The sequence below is a fragment of the Neovison vison genome, chromosome 1 (assembly GCF_020171115.1).
Source record: "Neovison vison isolate M4711 chromosome 1, ASM_NN_V1, whole genome shotgun sequence".
In the NCBI taxonomy this organism is placed as follows: domain Eukaryota; kingdom Metazoa; phylum Chordata; class Mammalia; order Carnivora; family Mustelidae; genus Neogale; species Neogale vison.
Window position 1 is genome coordinate 232,086,759 of NC_058091.1, and position 24,092 is coordinate 232,110,850.

At 39.8% G+C, this 24,092-nt stretch overlaps 1 pseudogene; it reads right to left on the reverse strand.

The window, feature by feature from the left end:
• Positions 1-10,018: 10,018 nt before the first annotated feature.
• Positions 10,019-10,553, reverse strand: LOC122890120 (annotated as a pseudogene).
• Positions 10,554-24,092: the final 13,539 nt, after the last annotated feature.

Genomic DNA, 24,092 nt, shown 5'->3' on the forward strand with positions numbered 1-24,092 from the left:
GAGGAGCAATAGAAGTTTTAGGAAGTTAAATAACTTGCCCAAGGTCACATAATTACTAAGCAGCAAAACTGGGACTCAATCCATATTTTTTCTGATGCAAACACAGTAACTTACATACTAATCTGAGCTGCTTCTTTGAACTATTTCACTATAAACTGAGAAGAGAAGAGCTGGAAGGGTGAGACAGAACTAGACAAGTAGCCACTTGCGTTAAGGAAGCTGGACCAGTTGAACTGCCAAGCAGAGTCCACATTCTTGATGTGTACCTGGGTATTAGAGGGTGGGCAGGTATCTGTGGGAAGGAACTCATTTCAAATGTTAAGCTAGTTCCCATCCTCTTTTAATACCAGACAAACAAACTAAAAGGGAGCTGCCCTGTGTTCAGTGTACTGAATGCTAATCCTATTTTCCCTGGGAGAAGAGAAGGAGTAGGAGATGCTTTCTACAAGTCCTTGCCTGGCTTTGCAGACAGAGGGCTGAGTCAGAGAGAGAGTTGGCTGAAATTGTGGAAAGACAGAGTGGCAGCTGAACCCAGGGTGGTGCAGAGTTCTCAACAGTCAACCTTTCCCAGGAGCTGGGGAGCAGGATGCCCTTGTCACACAGTGGGAGTCAATATTTAGTAACTGTGGGAGGTGTATTGATGGAAGTGGACTATGCCACTGTCACTTTGGAAGTCCAAGGTCTCGAAGTTACTGAACAAATTAGTGAAGGGAAGACAACTCAAAGTGGGTGTGGTATAGTACAACAGGCACTAGCTGGTGAAGTTGTGTCTTTGGATTTTAAACAACATGAATCTTAAACATCATGAAGATGAATAATATCTTAAAGAGCTAATTAATATGCTTTTTGTGTCCAGAATATTCTTTAATCTTTGTTCTTTCCCTCATTTAGTCAGTTAAGTGTTCTTAATCATTGTCTTAGAGATGAATAGACAGCAGGAAAGAAAACAAAGAGAGTCAATTGTTGGCTTCCAACTTTAGCAACCAACGTGTTCTGACACGAGATGTTGAAAGAATATATAATACAATAATAATTTGAATGATAAAATTTTCCCATCTTTGAGATAAAGGATAGACTTCCAAGGCTGAGATGAGAGAGATGGGAGAAACTTAGAGATAAGGTGGACAAAGAATGAGGGGACATAGCCAGAGGGACCAGGAGGACAGTACTGAGTCAACATCCAGGGAATGCCCAGTGTCTGTCTGAGTGTACATATCCTGTAGCCAAGGCCCAGGGACAGAGGCTACTGCCTTCACACATAAAGTCTCATGCTGCCCATACTGAGGGGCTCTCACGAGGTTCTCTCTTTGACAGAAGTCAGTAACTAGCCCACTGATCATCTAGCAAGGATGACAACATTTTTATCTTCACCCTTAAGCTTGTTCTGTTCCATTCATCTTACCCTAGAATTGTCAACTCATCAGCTTCCCAGAATACTTGTATACCAATGAAATGGGCACTGAGAGAGTTAGTGGTTTACAAGAGAAAACTTCTCACATATGGATTTAGGTGGGAATCAATGAAACCATCTAAGGATTTCTCTGTGTAATATAATCGACAGTCTAAAACAACAGTAACAATAACAACAGCTGGTTACCACCAATGACAGAATAATGGCCTCCAAGGATGTCCACATTCTTATTCCCAGAATCTTTGAATGTGTTACTTTTTATGGCAAAAAGTACTTTGCAGATGTGAGATAAAAGATTGAGATAAAAAGATTTCCCTGGATTTTCCTGGTGGGTCCAATGTAATCATGAAGGTCCTCATAAGAGGAAGGTAAAGGATCAGAAGGGGAGTAGAGTCAGAAGGGAGATGTGACAACAGAAACAGAGGCTGAAGCAATGCAGGGCTGTGAACCAAGGACTGTGGTAGAAGCTGGAAAATCCAAGGAAATAGATTCTTCAATAGAGCTTCCAGAAGGAAGCAACTTGTTAGCAACACAGGATCTTTTTTTTTTTTTAAAGATTTTATTTATTTATTTGACAGACAGAGATCACAAGTAGGCAGAGAGGCAGGCAGAGAGAGAGAGAGAGAGAGGAGGAAGTAGGCTCCCCGCAGAGCAGAGAGCCCGATGTGGGGCTCAATCCCAGGACCCTGGGATCATGACCTGAGCCGAAGGCAGAGGCCTTAACCCACTGAGCCACCCAGGCGCCCCAGCAACACAGGATCTTGAACCCTTTTCTAGATCTATGGATGTAGTTGGATTTAGGCCCAGACTTAAGTAATTTTTAAAAGTTATCCCAGGTTGGAGCACCTGGCTGGTTCAGTTGGTAAAGCATATGACTCTCAGTCTCAGGGCTGTGAGTTCGAGCCCCACACTGAGTGTAGACACCACTTTAAAAATAAAATATTTTTTAAAAAAGTTATCCAGTTTTTTCTGATACAGCCAGCCTATAGGAGCCCATGCAGATTCGGTTGAAAAATACTGAATCTAAACTGACAAATCACTCACTACTACCACATTCAGAAATTCTAACCTTTACCACATAAATACCAAGCAGTCATTCAGTTTCACAAGAATACCTAAAGGAATTATGATCTCATTATCGCTTGAGTAATAATAACAGCTTCCATCTAGTTAGCATATTCTAAGATAATCAATATGCTAATATTTTAAATATTAAATATTTTTATGCATTATCATATTTAATCTTGGAGCAAACTTATAAAATGATTATTAATGTTAAAATCTATAACAGAAAAAAAGACCTAGACAAGTTAACTGTAACTGGATGGGGAGGGTAGAAGAATGGATGAACCTCTCATGCTTGTTCTATTTTCCTACTAAGACCCAGAAATGAGGCTGCCCTTCCATATAAACCTTCTTCCTTTCGGTATTCAGAAGACCTCCTGGCATTTCAACTGGGCCTTAGAACATGCCAAGCAAACAAAAGCTTTTTCCATCCATGGCAAGGAGCTGAGCAAAATATGGGCCCCAAAGAGTTGATCCTCTTATAGGACAGAGAAGAGCATTCTGCTGGCATTTCGGTAGAGGTCTTCATAAGGAGGTAATGAAGATAAATAATATACCTCTATGGCATGGCTGATTTACAACACTGGTGCAATTGCCTAATGTGATCCCCTGATCTGCATTAAGGATTTGGCTCCCACCTTGTGATAGATTATGTTTCCCTCTTGGTAGTTGATGAGTCTTGGCACTGATTCCACTGCCCTGTCCTGGTTCCTCTGGCATACTGAGTCCCAGGTACGCTGCGCTCGCCAACCTCCTCTCTTGACATTATTTTTCCTCCACACCTGAACCTCTAGCCCATGGGGTTTTTATGTGGTCTTAGGGGGTGGTCCAGTGCAACTCCTACTCTTTGTTTCCAAACTTTTATCTAGTGTTGAGAGGGCAGACATGCACTCAGCCTGGCATGCTTTCTAATTCCTTTCAGTATACACTTACACTTTATATACATTTTAGTTCTAATTCCTTCCCGACATTCTTGCCTTTAATTCTAAAGGCCAGACTTTGGGTACTCAAAACCCTTTTTCTCAAACTACTCTCTTAGTCTTTACTTTAAACTCTAGGCAGTGTAGGCTGGCAGTGAGAGTGTGATGCAGAGGGGGCATGTGGAAGACAATATGCCTACACAATATGGCAAAATATTGCTCCTCTTCATAACCACTGTTCCCAGGGTCATACAGGCAATAGGGATGGAGCCAGGAACCATACCCACGTCTCTCCGGTGTCCAGGCCTCTATGATGTCCAGGGCATCATTAGCTCTGACTAGTAAGCCCAATTCTAAGTCCCAGCGAACTCCACCCATAGGTTCTAGTTCTGGAGTTATGGAGCAGGTAAGCTCCTCTTCTCTCAGGTTAGTTGTTCACGTACTTGAAGATAATAATTTTGGCACTTAAGTTTTCTGAGCTAATACACCCCAGTTTCTTCTACTCTTCTTCAGTCATGATGTTTCCCACTTTTTATTATCTTGGACCTTCTTTTAGATATGCCCAAGTTTTTGTGTGTCTCTCCTGACTTGTGACTTTCCTAAATAGGCTGCCTCATTCCAACCAGGAATTCCAATCAAGTCCGAAATCCATTACAGAAACTTTTCCAATCCTTTGTTCCTGGCACTACACTTCTAAAGCAAAGGATGTTTGTATGATGCAACACGTGTGCAGATTTCTACTACACCTGTCTATGTGATAGCTGCAAGCTCAGAAAAAAGATCTGTGGTCAATTTAAGGTAATACTCAGCTTCTCCCTACAACTCAAGAGCACACAGGTGGCCAAAACATCCAAGACCCATAACAAGACTAGGAAAACTTTTCTTTTAATGTATTATACAGTAGTAAGTCTAGTGACAGAGCAAATCTTGAGTCCCCACAGGTGAGCCTCACTTGAGAAACCCCAGACCGGAGGGCAGCAAAGCATGGATGGGTATGTTTGTAAAATAATGTAGTGAAAAGCACAGGAGCCTGCAGCTGACTCTGCCAATAATGTCTCTGGGACCTTGAACAATCATTTTTTTCTCTCTTGATTTATTTTTCCCACTGGTGAAACAGTAGCATTAGAGTAGAGTGGTTTTCAAATTCATCTGTTTATGTACTTTGATCAGAAAAACATTTCTGCACATGAAATTTATGTGTATTTTATATAAAAATCATATATATGGAAGAACCACTCTGCTTATTATTTGTTTGCCAGAGATAAAGGAGAAAAAGAGAGAGGGGAAAGGAAGCAAGGAGGGAGAAAAGGAAAGGTAGTTTCAAATGTTCTTTCTAGCTTTTAAGTTCTACTACAATCATTTAAAATGGTGCCCAATCAACAACTCTGGGACTGGACTTCAGTCAATCTTGAAGTCTAAAGATTTGTATATTAGGCTGTATTTTAGTTAGGTCTATTCCGATTTTCATGAATTTTGTAGGCTAAATTCTTTTCTGCAAATACAAACAGCAATAATGGAAAGTAACGTCATTTCCTACACCTGGGCCTAAAGAACCAGAGGAACAGAGAGCTTTTGGCGCCCTCTTGTGTCCATAATCAGTAATCACAACAGCCAACCCAACTAAGTGTTAGGGACCTCTATTAAGGCCCAAGGCAGTGGAGTAAAATACAGGGAACAAAGAAGCTAAGGTGGTGATAAGGGTTTGTTATCACTTATACAGATCTGCTCTAACTGAATACAACTTCTACAAATAAGAATGCCCTACAAAGAAAACCACTTCTCTTCTCCTTTTTTTCTAAATGCTACCCATTTTTTGAGAAAGTTGATCACCTTTAGGTGTTTCTTTAGTTCACCATAATGATCCCTTCTCTGCATAATTAGAGCAGGGCTCTACTGAGCAGGGATTGATTACACATTCTAATATCAGGTATCAGATGGATTCTCAACTGCCCTTCATCAGCTAAGTCTGGATAAACAATTTACCTTCTCTCCTAAGCACCTCTGTAGCCAGTAATCAATGAATGTGAATACACTTAAGCATAATTGCTTCATCTAGGATGGAACTAAGCAAATCCACTTCTCCTCAAATGTTAGAACTGGAGATCTAAGCCACAAAAGAGAGAACAGACAATTTGGACTTCATCAAAATTTAAAACTTTTATGTATCAAAGCACATTTCAAAATGAATGACAAAACCTAATAAATAGGAGACAATATTTGTAAATCATACAGTCTATTCTTGTTATTTGTGTTACATTCTAAAAGTCACTACAACCACTGAATTAGCAAAAACTGAAACATTGCTTCTAGGAATATATATAGACCAGGGATCTATAGAGAGGAGGGACATAATCACATAAGTTACAGTTTTCAATCCTAAAAACAATTCATCTGGGCATTTTTAAAAAAATTTTACATGACAGAAACGCAGGTTCAGAAGAGTTATATAACTTACCTGAGAGCATACTACTAACAGATTCCAGCACTGGGATTCAAACCCATCCAACAGGCCCCAGAGCTAGACTTCTTGTATTATACTGCACTGCCGGGCTGTCTCCATCCTCTGGTCATCTCTGTGTGACAGCTGGAAAAAGAAGGTAGAGTAACACTATATTCTATCTCAGCTGGGAATGTATGTCTCTAGCAACTAAATTTTTCACTGTTCTACATGCCTTCAAATGATGACAAAACCATACTGATTTTTGAGTGATAAATAAATTTTAGCAGGTAGACAAATTCACAAATACAGAATCTATAAATAATGAGGATTAACTTTATCTGATAAGGGACTATTATCCAAAAAATATAAAGAACTGTTACACTCAATAACAAAAAGATACACAATTTTTTTAAAAATGGGCAGTGAATTTAAATAGGCATTTCTCCAAAGAAGTACATTAATCAAGTACAAACGAATGTCAGGTACATTAAAAAGTTGCTGATTCTTGGTGGCAATGCAGCCACTATGGAAAATTTTTTAAAAGGACTACCTTATGATCCAGGAATCCCACTTCTGGGAATATATCCTAAGGGAACAAAAACACCAACCTGAAAGATACCTGCCCTTCCATGTCCACAGCAGTATTATTTAAAATAGCCAACAAATGAAAGCAATCTAAGGGCAACTGATGGATGAATGGATAAAGAAATGGTGGTATATATACACAATGGAATATTATTAGCTGTAAAAATGAGAAAAATCACACTATCTGCAGCAACATAGATAGACCTTGAGGGCTTTATGCTACATGAAATAAGTCAGAAAAAGACAAACACAGTATGATCTTTCATATATGTTGAAATCTAAAAAAAAAAAAAATCTAAACTCAAAAAACAATTAAACTCCTAGAAAAAGGGGGATCACATTTGTGTTTACCGAAGGTGGATGGGGATAGAGGAAAGGAACTGGAAGAAAGTGGTCAAAAGGTACAAATTTCTAGTTATGAGATAAGTACTAGGGATGCAACAACATACAACATGACTGAGGGCCAGCACTGCCATAAGAGACGTGGGGAAAGTGCTAAGAAGGTAAATCAAAGAGTTCTCATCACAAGGAAAAATCTCTCTTCTCTCTTCTTCTTCTTCTTCTTTTGCTTTCTTTTTATTGTATCTATGTGAGATGATGGATGCTGACTAAAGTTAGAGTGGCAATCATTTCACTATAGATGTAAATTGAACCTATTATGCTGTATATCCTACACTTATACAATGATGTATGTCCATTATATCTCAATAAAACTGGAAGAGAAATTGCATCCGATTTCTTTAGTCATTTGGGAAATATAAATCACCACCACTGAGATAACATTTTCACTATGTTTTGACTTACTAGGGTCATTATACTTTAAAAAAAAAAGAAAGAAAATAGCAAATTTTGGCAAAGAGGTAGAGAAATTAGAGGTCTCGTATGTTGCTGGTAGGATTGTAAAATGGTACAGCCATTGTGCAAAACAGTTTGGGGGGGTCCTCAGATTGTAACACATAGAATTTTACCATGTAACCCAGCAATCCCACCCCTAAGATATGCTTCAAAGAATCTGAAATGAGTATCCACACAAAACTTGTAGCACTAGTCATAAGAGCCAAAAAACAGAAACACCTAAATGTCCATCAACAGAGGAACGGATCAACAAACTGTGGTATATTCATACAATGGAAATTATTTAGCCATAAAAAGAAATGGATACTGAAACACATTACAACAGTAAAAAATATTTTGTTAAGTGAAAGAAGCCAGCACAAAGGGTCATATATTGTATTATTCCATTTATATAAAACATGGAGAATGTGTAAATACACAGACGGAAAGCTGAATAGTGATTGCCAGGGCGTGGGGGCAGAGGGATAGGAAGCGACTTCTTCATGGGTAAAGGGTCTACTTTGGAGGTGATAAAAATATTTTGGGACTAAATAGAGGTGATGATTTCACAACACTGTGGAAGTACTAAAGGCCATAGAATCGTACAGTCTAAAATGGTTAATTTTATGTTATTTGAATTGAACCTCATTAAAAACTTTGTCTTTGACAAAGGAGGAATTAATATACAATGGGAAAAAGGCAGTCCCTTCAACTTATGGTGTTGGGAAAACTGGACAGCAACAAGGAAAAGAATGAAACCAGACCACTTTCATACACCATAAACAAAAATAAGGGGTGCCTGGGTTGCTCAGTGGGTTAAAGCCTCTACCTTCGGCTCGGATCATGGTCCCAGGGTCCTGGGATCAAGCCCCGCATCGGGCTCTCTGCTCAATGGGGAGCCTGCTTCCCCCTCCCTCTCTGCCTACTTGTGATCTCAAAAAATAACACCAAAAATAAATTCAAAATGGATTAAATACCTAAATGTGAGACCTAAAACCATAAAAATCCTTGAAGAAAACACAGGCAGTAATCTCTCCAACATCAGCCGTAGCAACATTTTTCTACTAAATAATTCTCCTGAGGCAAGGAAAATAGAAGCAAAAATAAACTATTGGAACTACATCAAAATAAAAAAATTCTGCACACCGAAGGAAACAATCAACAAAACTAAAAGGCAACTGCGTGAAGGGGAGAAAATATTTGCAGATGACATATCCGACAAAGAGTTAGTATCCAAAATATATAAGGAACTGACACAATTCAATACCCAAAAAATTAATAATACAATTAAAAATGGGTAAAGACATAAGAAGGGCCATCTGTACCCCAATGTTTATAGCAGCAATGGCCACGGCAGCCAAACTGTGGAAAGAACCAAGATGCCCTTCAACGGACGAATGGATAAGGAAGATGTGGTCCATATACACTATGGAGTATTATGCCTCCATCAGAAAGGATGAATACCCAACTTTTATAGCAACATGGGCAGGACTGGAAGAGATTATGCTGAGTGAAATAAGTCAAGCAGAGAGAGTCAATTATCATTTGGTTTCACTTATTTGTGGAGCATAACAAATAGCATGGAGGACATGGGGAGTTAGAGAGGAGAAGGGAGTTGGGGGAAATTGGAAGGGGAGGTGAACCATGAGAGACTATGGACTCTGAAAAACATTCTGAGGGGTTTGAAGTGGCGGGGGGTAGGAGGTTGGGGGAACCAGGTGGTGGGTATTGGAGAGGGCACGGATTGCATGGAGCACTGGGTGTGGTGCAAAAATAATGAATACTGTTTTTCTGAAAATAAATAAATTGAAAAAATTAAAAAAAAAAAAGAATGAAATCCTGCCATGTGCTGCAACATGGATAGAGCTAGGGAGTATAATGCTAAGTGAAATAAGTTAGAGAAAGACAAATACCATATGACTTCACTCATATGTGGTATTTAAGAAGCAAAACAAGAGAATAAAGGAAAAAGAGAGAGAAGCAAACCAAGAAAAAGACTCTTAACTATAAAGAACAAACTGGGGGTGCCTGGGTGGCTCAGTGGGTTAAAGCCTCTGCCTTCGGCTCAGGTCATGATCCCAGGGTTCTGGGATTGAGCCCCGCATTGGGTTTTCTGCTTAGCGGGGAGCCTGCTTCCTCCTCTCTCTCTGCCTGCCTCTCTGCCTGCTTGTAATCTCTGTCTGTCAAATAGATAAATAAAATCTTTAAAGAACAAACTGATAATAACTAGAGGGAAGATGGAGGGGGATGCAGGAAATAGGGGAAATAGGGGATGGGGATAAAAGAATACACTTATCATGACGAAATAAAATAAAGTGATAAAAAATGCATCACCAAAAAAAAATTAAGAATTGAAACCAAAAGTAAGATCTTTTTCTTGGTCAAGATCTGTCTCGTCAGAGACATGCCATCTCAGAAACACTCAAAAGAGTATCTACTGCCTACCAAGTGGACAGAAGAACAGAGAGAAAGCTATTCTGCAAAGAAGTGGAGAAGAAAGAAGGATAACCTGTGGGCAGGAGCACAAATTCAGGATGGAGAGAGAAAATACAGTATTTCAGACTCTAGTTTCAGTTCTCTTCCTCCTGCTTATGGACTTCTTGAGGTAACTCCTTACTATAATTAACTTTTTTCTTAAACCAGTTTTTATTCTACAACTTGTAGTAATCAAAAGTATACAGTCTAATGCACAAAGCCAGCAGAAGGATCTTTTTTTTTTTTTTTTTTTTTTTTTGGTAGCACTAGGGTTTATTAAGCTGTGCCTTAGTACAGGTGCTGGGGCTTGCTCATGGTGCTCTTGATGTGTAAAGCCTAGACATTCTGCCAATTCTCCTTGAGTAATGACACCAGGAAACTGACAGCTAAGTGGATATTGCACACAAGCTCATCACCTGTCATCTGCATGCGGTCAATGGCCACTGCCAAACACAGCACCTTCTTCATCTGGAATTTGATGGTAAACTTCACTCCATCTGCTTTGGCCACCATGTTCTCATTGTGGGTCAGTAAGGAAGGGAGCTTGCCAGACTTATTATTGAGGCCTGGGCCCAGCGTTTGTGGGATCTGCTTGATCAGAAATTCTGAGGCCAAAAAGGCATCATACTTCTTGGCCAGCTTCTCGACTTTTTTTTCTTCTTGTTGAGTTTCTTCAGTGCCTGAATGTCCATGTGAGGAATAACCACAGACTCCTCACAGTCCTGCTGGTCCCCGAAAAACATATGGGGAGCTTGGGGTGTGGGAGTGAACTTAAGTCTGACTGTGCCCAAGAAGCATCTGTCTTCCTGAGGGTCACAGTTGTTCAAGCTGATCTGTAGATCCACCGGCTCCAAAACCTAGCTGGGCTTGCAGGGGTTGCCAGGCAGGAATTCCCGCACCGCCTTGTACAGGGTGGCTCAGGAGCCCTTGCTGCTCGCGGAGCCTCACACCTGCAAGAACTGGAAAAGAGAGCCAGTTGAAGGGTCACTTCTGCCATGAATTTTGAAGTTGATTATACAAACAATGACTTGCAAGATTAGAAAATACTTCAGTGGTCCTTCTCAAACATAATCCCTACACTATCTTTTCCAAATATCAGCAGACTCTGCTTAAAAAAACCTCTAATAATGGAGACTTTATTATCTCCAAAGGCAGATAATTTCATATTTGAACAATTTTGGCTATTAGAAAATTAGTCTGTGTAATTGGATAGAAATCTATTCACTCAAAATATTACAACATCTGGAATCATTTGGAAAAAACATGGTCTCCCTTCCCCTACGACAGCTATATAGCAGGTTGAAGACAATGACCACAGCTCCATCATTCTCCTTCCTCCTGCTCCTCTTGTGTGTAACACACATACATACACACACATGCTCACATACCCATGCACCTCCATACATACACACACTGTCTTCTCCCTAAAAAATATAATTTCCTTGCTCAGTTCTCTCACAAGAAGCTTAAAGCAGTTAAAATGACATGGATAATGTTGAACTTGGATTTGATTTCAACACTGCCTTTGTTGGATGTGTAGCTCAGGAAAAATCAGTTATCTCAGAGTCTTGGGTCCCTCACATATGAACTGGGCATAATAAAAGTGTTCAGTACAAAGGAGTATTGTAGGGCTGAATGAAATTATTCAAGTAAAGAATGCAGCACACACACACACACACACACACACACACACAAGAATGCAGCATAGCATCTGTCCCTGGTAGGCGTTCAGTAAATAGGAGCCATTATTATCTTATTAATAATACTATTGATACTAGTCATTACAATTGCCCTTATCTAGAAATCTGGTCTTATTTGACCAATGCTCCCAAACTGCTAGCTATGAGGATGTCAGATTAGGAGCTCTGTGTGCTTACTATAATACCAGGCACCACAGCATTGGTAGATTATCTCCCTCTGCAGAGGAAGGGAAGACACAGATTAAGGAGCTTGTCCAGAGTCACACAGCTAGTAGGTAGCAGAGCAAGAGTTCTAATTCAAGAATTCTAACCCAGACACTATTGCAACCTGCCGGTTATGCCATCATAGCTCATTAATTACCCACAAGGTGGTGCTCAGCAATAGACAGTGGCTTTTTCTGCTAAACCCTCTCAAGCAACTAGATAAGCAATTCAAAATGAGGCCCCATGGGGGTGAGTCAGCATTTCAAATGGAGGCATTTTCCTTCAAAAGCAGTACTTCAAGTCAGTTTTTAAGGAGAGCACAAAAGTCATGGGGATGTAACACAGAGCAGGGTGACTCTAGTCAATGATACTACACTGCATATTTGAAACTTGCCAAGAGAGTAGATCTTAAAAGTAAACTAATAATAACAAGGAGAGTAGACAGGAGGTTTGGTCAGTAGCACAAATTAGGGCACAAGAGAGACACTTAAATGCCTAAAGAAAATATGAGTGAAAAACTTTCATGAGTGTGAACCAAAACATAAGCAACTCCCCACAACTAACTTCCCTATATCTGGTCCCATCACTCAAATTTTACATCCTCGTATCCACCTTGCTAATTTAGTCATTTCTTTGAAGAGATATATAATATCTCTATAATAAATTTACATGTATATTAATTTATAAGTGTTCATTATGTTTTTTCCTTCCCCCAATATATTAAAGAAAATTCTGCCTTTTCACTAGACCTCAATCCCTCCCCACCTTCAAAAAATAGATTCAAAATGCTGCAGTTCTGCTTCTGGCCCATTTTTGACAGAGAACTGGCAAATGAGAAGAGAGATGGATGGAAAAGTGAGAGAAATTTCATCAGAAAGGCAAATATTTAGTCCATTAAAAGCATAAAATATAGAGGCAAAGGATAAGAGAAAAGAAACATGGAGATCACTAAAGCTTGGTTTTGTGTTTTTTACCCAGGTACATTCCATGGAGGATGGATAGTGAAGGTTTAAGATAAAGCCATGGGGTGGGTAGAGAGTGTGAGAGATGGGAAGATGAGAGGCAGGGCAAAGGGGGACGTGGAAGAACTGAGTAGGAATTACACCCTTGTTGATATCTGCCAAGGGACTCAAGGCAGGATGTGAATCACTTTCAGACATCACACTTGGTTTCTTTGAAGATGGCTGCATAGAGAACTCCAGTTAGTGGTAGCTCTCAGGTTTATTCTGGTTAGAGCAACACGCATCCGAAACACTCATACACATGTCCACCTTGCTGGAGTGAGCAATTCTTACCCTGTTTGCTTCTCCTCGCCTACAAACAGACCTGTCAAATAAATCATTTCTGTGATACTGATGAACCAATATTAAGCAAATTGGGCTCCCTTGCCACTTTTAAGTATGTAATATAAATACAAATCCCTAATGCACCTACTGCTCCTTACAGTTTTAAACTTCACTTTCAACTCATTTGAACTTGACAACATTATTCCTGGAAAGTAAGCAAGGGTCATTATCACCATTTTACAAGATGAGGAAAAGGAGGTTCATAGAACTTGCAATGGCTTTCACAAGATCACAAAGTCAGTATGTGGCAGAGCCAGATTTTAACTTTAATTTCCGACTGCAAGTCCCGTGGGCTCCATAGGATTTGTCATCACACTTCTCCACTGTCTGCACTCCATGAAGTATGTGCTTCATGTAATTACCTCTTGGAAATGGCAGAGTATGTAGAGGCAAGAAGCATTTGGCTTAGAGCCTGAAGGACTTGGTTCTAGTCCGTCCCTTTCTATCACTTTGGATAAGTCATTTTTACACTCTGAAGTTTATTGACTTCATCTGTTTGTATTCATTTTTTATTGAAGTAGAGTTGACACACACTGTTACAATAGTTTCAGGTGAGCAACACAGTAATTTACTAAGTCTATACATTATGCCATGCTCACCACAAGTGTAGCTGCCATCTGTCCCCATAGGACACTATTACAGTACCACTGACTGTATTCCCTGAGCTGTACCTCTCAGCCCTGTTGCCTACTCATTCCGTAAATGGACGCCTTTATCTCTCACTCCTCATCGCTCATACTGCCCATTCCCCCCTCACCGCCCGCACTGGCAACCATCAATTCCCTGTACTTAAAGGTCTGATTCTGTGTTTTGTTTGTTTGTTCCTTTGTTTTGTTTTTTAGATTTCACATATAAGTGAAATCATATGGTATTTGTCTTTCTCTTTTTTTCCAGTTTGTACTTAAGAACTCCAGTATTCTGTATTAACAGTGATAACTGCTATTATTACTGAAGGCTTATATAAGGTAGATACTAGTAATAGGTACATAGATTTGTCATCCATTTAATCTTCATAACCTTGCAAGTTTTCAGAGAGGGTAAAGTATCTCCCAAACTGACAAGTAGTAGCACTAGGATTTGAACACAGGTCAGACAGATTCTTTTCTCGCAGCACCATATTGCCTCTTCATCTCTTGGTGAATTTTCAAAATATGTGTGACTATAAAAGAGGAAGGCCACTCTAGATTGGTAGGTGGCAGGTTTAATAAACAAGGGAACTTACACACAAGCCTTGTCTCAGATAGTGGCAAGACAAGCAGATCTCTGCACCCATCTGACAGAATCTTAAACATTTATACAGATGTTTTGATTAGGATCCTGTCATGTATCCAGTCCAGATGGTCTCAACAACACACTACTGTCTCAAGGCTATGTCTCTGAAAACGACACTTAGTGTGGACAGTGGGTGGAACGTACATTCCAAGGATGGGGGTGGGGAGGGTGGGGGATGAGGAGCCTTTAATTGCCTGGGTCCAGCTAATGTGTCACTGGTGATCACATCCTCTCAGTGACCTCCTTCAACAGGTTTGGATCTGGGTTTGTCTTCCTCAGAGTCCAGGTTCTTCAAAACTGCTTTGTATCCCCAGATACGTGGAACTTCTCTGTTGTACCCATACCTATTTCTGCCTTGAATCTAGGTGGTCAGAAGGACTTCTCTTCTGACCTGAATGTGATCAGAAGGCTTTCCTCCATTGCCTCAGTAAACTTTTCTCTGAGTCTTCTACCTCTTATCTGTTAAACCCCTTGTTTAAAATTGCTGGTGCGTTAATATCTACCTTCCTTCCCCCAGCACTAAACCAGGAAATACGTGTGCACACACTTTCTATTTCTTGGTATACAGGTAAGTAAACTTTAGAACATGAGAATAAATGCCTTTCTTCACATCAAAAGCTTGAGAACTTTTTGTAGAAGAAACAATCTCCAAATACCTGTTGAGACAAGTTTTGGGCTTGCTTTCTTCTGGATTGTGGCCATATTTCAGGAACACACATTCTAAGTAAGTGGGACAGGTTTGGTCACTTAATTAAGTTAGTAGGCCCTCTTCACGCCAAATGCAGTACTCTCCATTCCTCATACTTTGAGAGGAAGCCCAGCTTTCACTGGGGAAAATACCGTTTCCAAGTCAAACACCATCTCATAAGCACAGATACTGAGGGCCAGAGACTTGCTCAATGTCAGGAGACTCCTAAAGACTGTGCTCTTAATCCCCTGCCCTTTTATTAGAACTTAATGTTTCCTCTTGGGAAATCAAACAATCACTGGGAGCCATCCTGATCACCCACTATGGATGACTGCCCCTGGCAAAAAACCTCTTTTCCTCCCAACTTTTCTAAGATAGATCCACCAAATATCATGTCCGTAAGTGTCCTTAGAGGGCCAATTTAAGATCTCCCCAAATTACTATGACAGAAAGAAGGAAGGAAGGAAAGAAAGAAATCTTTACCAATAAGTGCCAGAAATGTGGAATTATGCCAAATTAAAGGGGTGTTTTACTTGGTACTTCTTGAAGCCTTTGATATAGTAAAAGTGTATTGTGACCTCCTAATAGAGAAATAGGTCCCCCAACTTATTTGGCCATTTATATTTTTTACCCCTCCATGGAGAAGTGCACACATTCAGTGTTCTATGAAGCACACTTTGAAATATGTTAATGTGGTCTGGTATTCCTAAGATCCCATTTGCAATGCTCACAAAGCAGAAATGACTTGTTAAGGCCTTATAGAGTGCATTCCAAAGAAGGAGGACTGATCTGGACATGGGTAAAACTGGAGGGCATTATGCTAAATGAAATAAGCCAGGCAGAGTGACACAAATACCACATGGTACCATTTTTACGTGGAATCTAAGTATATACATACACACTTGCCAATTTCATAAAAACAGAGAGTTAGGTGGTGGCTGCTGGGGGATAGGGGATGCCAAAATAAGGAGATGTCAAGGGACACAAACTTCTGAGTTATGAGTAAGTTCTGAGATCTACTGTGCAGTACAATGACTATCATTAACAATATGGTTTTTGTATGCTTGCAATTTACTGAGTAGACTTTAAGTATTCTCACCACACATACACACACACACACACAAATATAACTCTGTGAGGCTTTAGAAGTATTAATTAACTGTGGAAATCAAGCAGGACTGCAATCTGTGGACTCTAACTACATGCTGCCATAGTCCAAAACAGGAATAACTTTGGTCCACAAGACTCAAAACCAATGCGAGCTGCATGAGGCCAGGGAACCTATTTTGTTGACTACTGAGCATCTAGCACAGTGCTTGGCACATTGAAGATATCCAGAAGTATTTGTTTAATAAAAAATGTTCTACAACAGTACAGGATCACTTTGTCTTGTTGACTCTTTACAACAACCCTATGATTGTTATTATAATTTTTCAGAAATTGAAAGATTAGAAATTTGAAATTTGAGATTAGAAAGCGGATAGTAACTTGTCATAAGTTCACAGAGATAATAAGTAACTGTGATGGTATACTAGCTTAGTATTTCTCAAATCCTGAGTATAAATCACCTGGGTATCATTGAAAACTGTAGACTGCATTTCTAACAAGTTCCCAAGGGAAATTGATTCTGCTATTCCACAGACTACACTTCGAATAGCAAAACCCTAGTTTCCAATCATAGAATGCCAGAGTTTTAAAAGGAAAACATAGTTGGTCAAGTTAGAAATATTAAGCCTAGATATTACAAAACGCTCCCTCTTGGGCCATTTTTGATGTTCACATCATTACTCTGAGCTAACATCAGGCCAAAATCCTGCCAACCCTACTACAGACAAGGCATCACAAAGTGACATAGCCAAAGCATAACGATGTGCCATAGAGAAGCTGGGAAGAAATACTCCACAGGACTTTCCTACTGCCCTGTGACATCCTGCTGGAGATCACCATGAGCCAAAATCAACAGGAAACAGGAGGCAGAAGAGTTCACTGATAGAATCCAGCCAGCTCGGCCTCAAAGGGCAAAAAGCAGAGTAGAGAAAAACTGAGGGTGTCTCAGGAAGGGCACACTAACACTATCCAATGCACTTCTGCCTCTCTGTAGAGACCAGACCAAGCACCTTTCCAACTACTCTTTCACCTAGGGTGGAACATATGTCAAAGGAAAAGAGGGGAAGGAAGGGGGTATGCTTTTCTATTTTGTGCCTGCACACTTCCCCTAGAACCGGATGACACTACTATCTGTGAAAAAGCAGTATCTCTCTTCACCGACAGGTTAGACCCTCTGTCGGTGTTCTTGCCATTGGCGTAAAAACTTAACACTCTTCTCTTCCTCTGAGTAGGCAGCTCTCGCTTCTCTAAATTCTCGTCCCTCTAAGCCTCTAGAGTATTAGCCCTCAGGATTCCCCTGGTCATTATCTTACTGTTTCTTCTCAGACTCATTCCGAAGTATCTCTTTTTAAATACAGTAGTTTTTAAAAAATGTTTAATCTGCTGAAGGCTATAACACCCTATCTTTGGGGCTTAGTCTCAACCCCATTCATCCAGTTCCACTGGCCATCTACTTATAGGGAACCCCGACTTAGATGATGAAGCAGCCCTTCAATCTCAAGTGCCCAACTACACTCAGCTTCTTCTCCCTGAGCTCCCTTCTTGGCTCCCTTCTTATGATAAAGTCGCAATCACCCTCCTGCTAGTCACCCAGTCTCAAAGCCAGCTCTAACAAATTCTAACTCTATGACACCACTAGTACTTATATCCTCTGTTTTTTTCCCAGTGACAACATTGCTGTTTAGTTTCTCATTTTTTTCTTTCCTTGGCTAATAAAGTAATTTTTTTTAATAATAAAGTAATTTCTAATTAATTTCTTGCTTCTTGTTTTTTTACCTTTCTAGTCCAATTTACAAACACAACCATCAGATTAATATTCCAAAAATACAGCTCTGATTATATCATATTTTTAAAAAAACCTCATTCAAACCTTGAATAGCTGTTGAAGGGAAAGTAACTGTAAATGTGTGAACAAAGAGGAGGGAAGGCAATGTTAGCATCCCACTTCTTTGGATTTCATCTGTTTTTCTGTTCTTTACCTTCGTATCTTTTTTTGCTGGCGGTGAGTGGTATTTTTGCATTTCTTTTTGTTCACTTCCAAATCGTTGGCAAATTTTGGAAATGGAGATAGTGTGAGAGAGAAGAAAGGAGAAACAAGATTTGTGGTAGTTGAGGAAGAGAGGGGGAAATGAAGACTGGGTGACCAAATTGGTCTTCAATAATTGCTAGTCATTCACTGGGAAACTGAAAGCATGAATGGATAGTTTTAAAAACCAGGGTTTCTGAGTATGGCTGCAATGGAACTAACTTCACTGAACAGAGTCCTTAGTGTCAATATCATTTCTGGGGCTTGGAAGTTTTGAAAGAGAAATGACCAAATTCTAACTACTTCAATCTTAATGGTACCAAAATCAAAGTACTCAATTCAGTAGATATTCAGGAAAATATTAAAAAGATAGAAAAGTCATGACTTGTTTAACTCTGATATCATAATCCTAATATCTGAGAAAGTATCTTTTTTTTATTTTATTTTTTATAAACATATATTTTTATTGCCAGGGGTACAGGTCTGTGAATCGCCAGGTTTACACACTTCACAGCACTCACCATAGCACATACCCTCCCCAATGTCCATAACCCCACCCCCTTCTCCCACCCCACCTCCCCCCAGCAACCCTCAGTTTGTTTTGTGAGATTAAGAGTCACTTATGGTTTGTCTCCCTCCCAATAATGGCTACAGCATAACATACTTAAAGAGATTTTGTCAGCAGGATAATGATCATCAACTCTGAAGAGGAAGAGAAAGAGTATGGAAATAACCATAACCAAGCTAATGGGGAGGATGGAGCCGGACCATCCAGAGAATATGAGGAAGAGGAGGAAGAAGAAGAGGAGAATGAAGGCAAAATGAAGCAAGCTCAGAATTGGGAAAGGGAAAATAGGAAATAGATCTCTCATGGCCAATGAAAGAATTTCAGGATGAATATTACGATGATTATGTTCACAAGGAGAACATAGAAGATGGAGAAGAAGGTCTTTAAGAGAAAAAGAAAAATCAAGATGCAAAGGATGAAAAAGAATGACATAACTAGATTCTTCTTAAACCAGACCCTGTAATGCTACTGGTAGCATCAGTAAAATGGCCATTACAGTGATTTCCATAGAAAACAAACAACATGTAACTCTTAAAAGAATGTTTTACTATTTTCATATTGTCTTCATTAAAATAAGCTTTATTAATCTGCTAATGATTATATTATTTGTGGAGAAACATTTTTATTGATTTCATTGTCATAGTCCCTAGAAATTCATTTGGAATCTTAATTTTTCTCATTATCTTATTCTTGTTAATCATTACTAGCCAACAATGAAAACATGACTGATTCTACAGTTTAACATGGTACATTTTTTTCATGTTTTAAACTTACTTTGGGTGGCTCAGTTGGTTGAGCAGCTGCCTTCGGCTCAGGTCATGATCCCAGCGTCCTGGGATCGAGTCCCACATCGGGCTCCTTGCTCGGCGGGGAGCCTGCTTCTCCCTCTGCCTCTGCCTGCCTCTCTGTCTACCTGTGCTCTCTCTCTCTCCATCTATCTCTGACAAATAAATAAATAAAATCTTTAAAAAAAAAAAAAAAAAAACAGAAGTAAAAGTTGCTATAATACGTAAAGGCAACAGTTTTTCTTTTGAATGGCAAGTTGGTTATTTTCATAATTGACCCAGAGATCTCCAGTTGGGAAGTTCTTAGTTTTGTGTTCGTTTGTTTAGTAAGAGTTTTAAAATTTTCTTAGGTGTTTGTTTTGTCACACAATTAATTTGGAGGATAGGAGTAAAATAATAAAGATTCTATTCAGCCACACAGATCAAGAATTTTAATACTCTTTTTATGATTGTATGTGTGTGTATATACATATATATATAGTGTTAAGTTCCTCATGAGTTTCTTCCTAAAAATTTGAAGTTATTATTTTTTGTGCAACTGGGTTTTTTTTTTAAGTTTTTTTTTAAAAAAACTTTAAAGATTTTTTTTTTAATTTATTTGAGGAAGAGGGAGAGGGAGAAGGTGACTCCCCACTAAGCAGAGAGACCAACACAGGTCTAGATCCCAGGACCCTGAGATCATGACCTGAATTGAAGACAGACTCTTAACCGGCTGAGCCACACGGGCACTCCTGTTTTCCAACTCTAATGAGGTATAATTGACAATTAAAAATTATATATATGTGGGCGCCTGGGTGGCTCAGTGGGTTAAGCCGCTGCCTTCGGCTCAGGTCATGATCTCAGAGTCCTGGGATCGAGTCCCGCATCGGGCTCTCTGCTCAGCAGGGAGCCTGCTTCCTCTCTCTCTCTCTCTGCCTGCCTCTCTTCCTATTTGTGATCTCTCTCTGTCAAATAAATAAATAAAATCTTTAAAAAAAAAAAATTATATATATGTAAGGTATACAACACAATGATGTGATATACAAATACATTGTAAAATAATCACCACAATCAAACTATATAACATATCCATCTCCTTACATAGTTAGCATCATTTTTGTGTATGGTAAGAACACTTAAAATCTACTCTCTCAGCAAATTTTGTACACTGTACAGTATCTTTAATCACAGTTACAGTGTTGGATATTAGATTTCCAGAACTTACTCACTTGATGTAACTGAAACACTGTACACCTTGACCAACATCTCCCCATTTCCCCCTACCTGAAAGACTGTCATTCTCCTCTCTGCTATGTTCATCAGAGATATTAGCCTCTAGTGTTCTTTCCTTGTAGTGTCTTTGTCTGGTTTTAGTATTGGGGTGATGCTGGTCTGGTAAAATGAGTTTGGAAGTGTTTCCTCATCTCGGATTTCCTGAAAGAGTTTAACAAGGATTGGTCCTGGGCTTTCACTGGCGAGGGGTTTTGATTCCTGATTACTGATTTCATCTCCTTGTTTGTTACTGGTCTGTTCAGGTTGTCAATTTATCCTTGATGGAGTTTTGGTATGTCATATGTTTCTAGGAATTTATCCATTCCTTCTAGATTATCCAGGGTTTTGGTATGTGATTCTTCATGATACTCCCTATGATCCTTTCTGTTTCTTAGATATCCACTGCAATGTCTCCTTTTTCATTCTTGATTTTACTTATTTGAATTTTCCCTTTTCTTTTTCTTAGACTAGCTAAGAGTTTGTCAATTTTATCTTTACAAAAAAACCATAACTCTTAGTTTTATTGATTTTTTCCATTTTTATTCTATATTTATTTCTGCTCTAATATTTATTATTTCCTTCCTTCTGCTACCTCTGAGTTATGCAGTTCCTTGAGGTAAAATATTAGGTTGTTCATTTGAAACCTTTCTTCTTCCTTAGTGTAGGTATCCATCACTAAAAACTTCCTTCTTAGAATGCTTGTGCTGTATCCCATAAATTTGATATGTTCTGTTTTCATTTTTGTTTGTCTCAAGGTACTTTTTTTTTTTTTAAGATTTTATTTATTTATTTGTCAGAGAGAGAGGGAGAGAGAGCGAGCACAGGCAGACAGAGAGGCAGGCAGAGGCAGAGGGAGAAGCAGGCTCCCTGCCGAGCAAGGAGCCCGATGTGGGACTCGATCCCAGGACGCTGGGATCATGACCTGAGCCGAAGGCAGCTGCTTAACCAACTGAGCCACCCAGGCGTCCCTCAAGGTACTTTTTAAATTGTTGACATACATTCAGGTATATGACATTCTAATCTGACATCTGTATACACAACCAAGTGATAACCCCCAAAAGTTTATTTATCATCCATCACCCTACAAGCCCTTATACCCACCCTCAACTCCTTTCCCTCTGGTAACCACTGATCCGTTCTCTATATCAAAATACTTGCAAAATTCCCTTTGATTTCCTCTGACTCAATAGTTGTTCAAGAGCATGTTCTTTAGTCTCCACATATTTGTGGAACTGAGGTGTGGTACACAGGCATGCACGGAGGGGCAGCAGTGCCAGGTCCAGAGCACAGTGCACATGGAAGAGGTGTGCAGCCAGGGTCCCAGTCATGTGTCAGAATGGAGCAGGTGGGTCAACAGCCCTGGAACCAGTGGAGCTGGGAGAAGTGGCTGCTCTGGCCTGGGATGAGGGGTGCAAAGCAGCTCATACTCCCCATGCAGCTCCACTGGCTGGGGTCAACATCAACAAAAACTGCAGGGATTTTCAGTGGCAAAGCTGTGTGCAATGGGTTGCTGGAGTCTTCTATGGTGAAGGCTGCTAGGATCTTCCTGCTCCTATTTTCCCCCACAGTGAGGAAGTCATGGACAAGGGGATCTTACTGGGTGCTAAGCAATACAAGACTGGATGATGGGATGATGAAGGTAAAATGCTCCCTCTACTTTTTAATAAAACCAACCTCAGTTTATGTGTTCCACTGGTTTGCTGCAACTTTCTCATTATGCTCTTCCTCATTTCACATTAAATAGCTCTTCTATGGTGAGCACCTTAAGTTCTTCAAACTTTCCTCAAAGGTCATGTTTCTAAAGCCCTTCTGCATCATTTGCAGGTTGGTGGTTTTTTTGTTTTGTTTTGTTTTGGTTTGGTTTGGTTTGGTTTGGTTTGTTTGAGAGAGAGATAGAGAGAGATGCAGGGCTCAATCTCACAACCCTGAGATCACAACCTGAGCCTAAATCAAGGGTCAGAGGCCTAACCAACTGAGTCACCCATCTATCTCTGTGCCAGAGGTTGTGCTACTTGTTCTCCATGCATCATTACATTTGTGTCTCTTGATGAGTCTGAGAGCTAGGTATTATAATCTCCATTCTGCAGATAAGAAACTGAAATTTTGAGAGTTCAAATAACTTTCCCAAGATATCACTTATTGAGCAGCATCCAAACTGAGTTCTGTCTGACTTCAGAGTCTATGCTATGCAGTACCCACTATTTTGTCCCAAGAGGTAGTGGACTGCCTAACTTCAGAGGTATAATTGTAAAATCTGTATGTGTACTTGGAACAGCAGAATGAGGGGCACCTGGGTGGCTTAGTGGGTTGAGCATCTGACTCTTGATTTTGGCTCAGGCAATCTCGGGGTCCTGAGATCAAGCCCTGCATCATGCTTGTCATGAATGAGGTTCTAAGTGGCTGATGAATTGAATGAGACCTTTGAGAATCATTTTGGCCTTCCCAATCACGTGAGACTTTGAATTTTAAATAGTTCTATAGTTCTATAGTATGCAGTGATGAATGTAACAGGACATTTAAGATGGAACCAGCAGAACTATTAAGAACAGAATATGATTTCCCCATTTCTCTTCCATACGTGACAAGTATAATGATCATATTCTGCCTCATATTAAGGTTCCTTGCATTTCCTATCCTTCTGAAGTAGAGAAGGCTGTGGATACATGTTTCACAGATAAAGAAGCCAGCCTTGAGAAAGAGGCATGGAATTGACTTTGTTGACTCTCTGATACCAGAGAGGGAGGTATTATCACCAATGCTACATGAGCACCCATCCTGCAAGGGACCAAAGGCTCCTCACCACGAGATTAATGAAACATCACAACCCTATCTCTGAACAGTCTCCAACAAAGACAGCTCTCCCTTTCATGAAGTCTCTCTTCTCTTGGTTAACACAGCATCTAAATATTTTATTTCCTTCTTCCCTTCTGATAGCTTTTTCTAAACTTCTCTTCCAGGCCCTTCTTGCTCTGTGGGGCCCTTAAATGTGGATGCCCCTCAAGCTTCTGGTGAAGTGCTCTTCTCTTCTAATCTTCCCACTATCCTTGAATTATCCCATCTATTCCAATGGCTTTATCTTTCAGCAATGACTCCCAGGCCCATATCTCATGTAAAGTCTCCTCTTTCCAAGGTCAGAAAGTATTTGTTGATCAATGAGTAAATGTAGTAATGGATAAATAAGCATAGGAGAAGTAACTGGGTGTCCGTATTTCAGATTGGAACCCAGTAAAATGCATTCTTATCACCAGTTTTTCACAACAGATAGAACTAAGTTCCAGTCCAATCTTGGCCCTTTACTAGTGGAGTGATGTTAGATTAAGGGATTAAAATGCCCACACCTTAGTTTATTTTCTCACTGTGGCTGTTAGTTTGTTTTGCTTTGTTTTTAAGAATTTACAAAATGAGGATAATTATA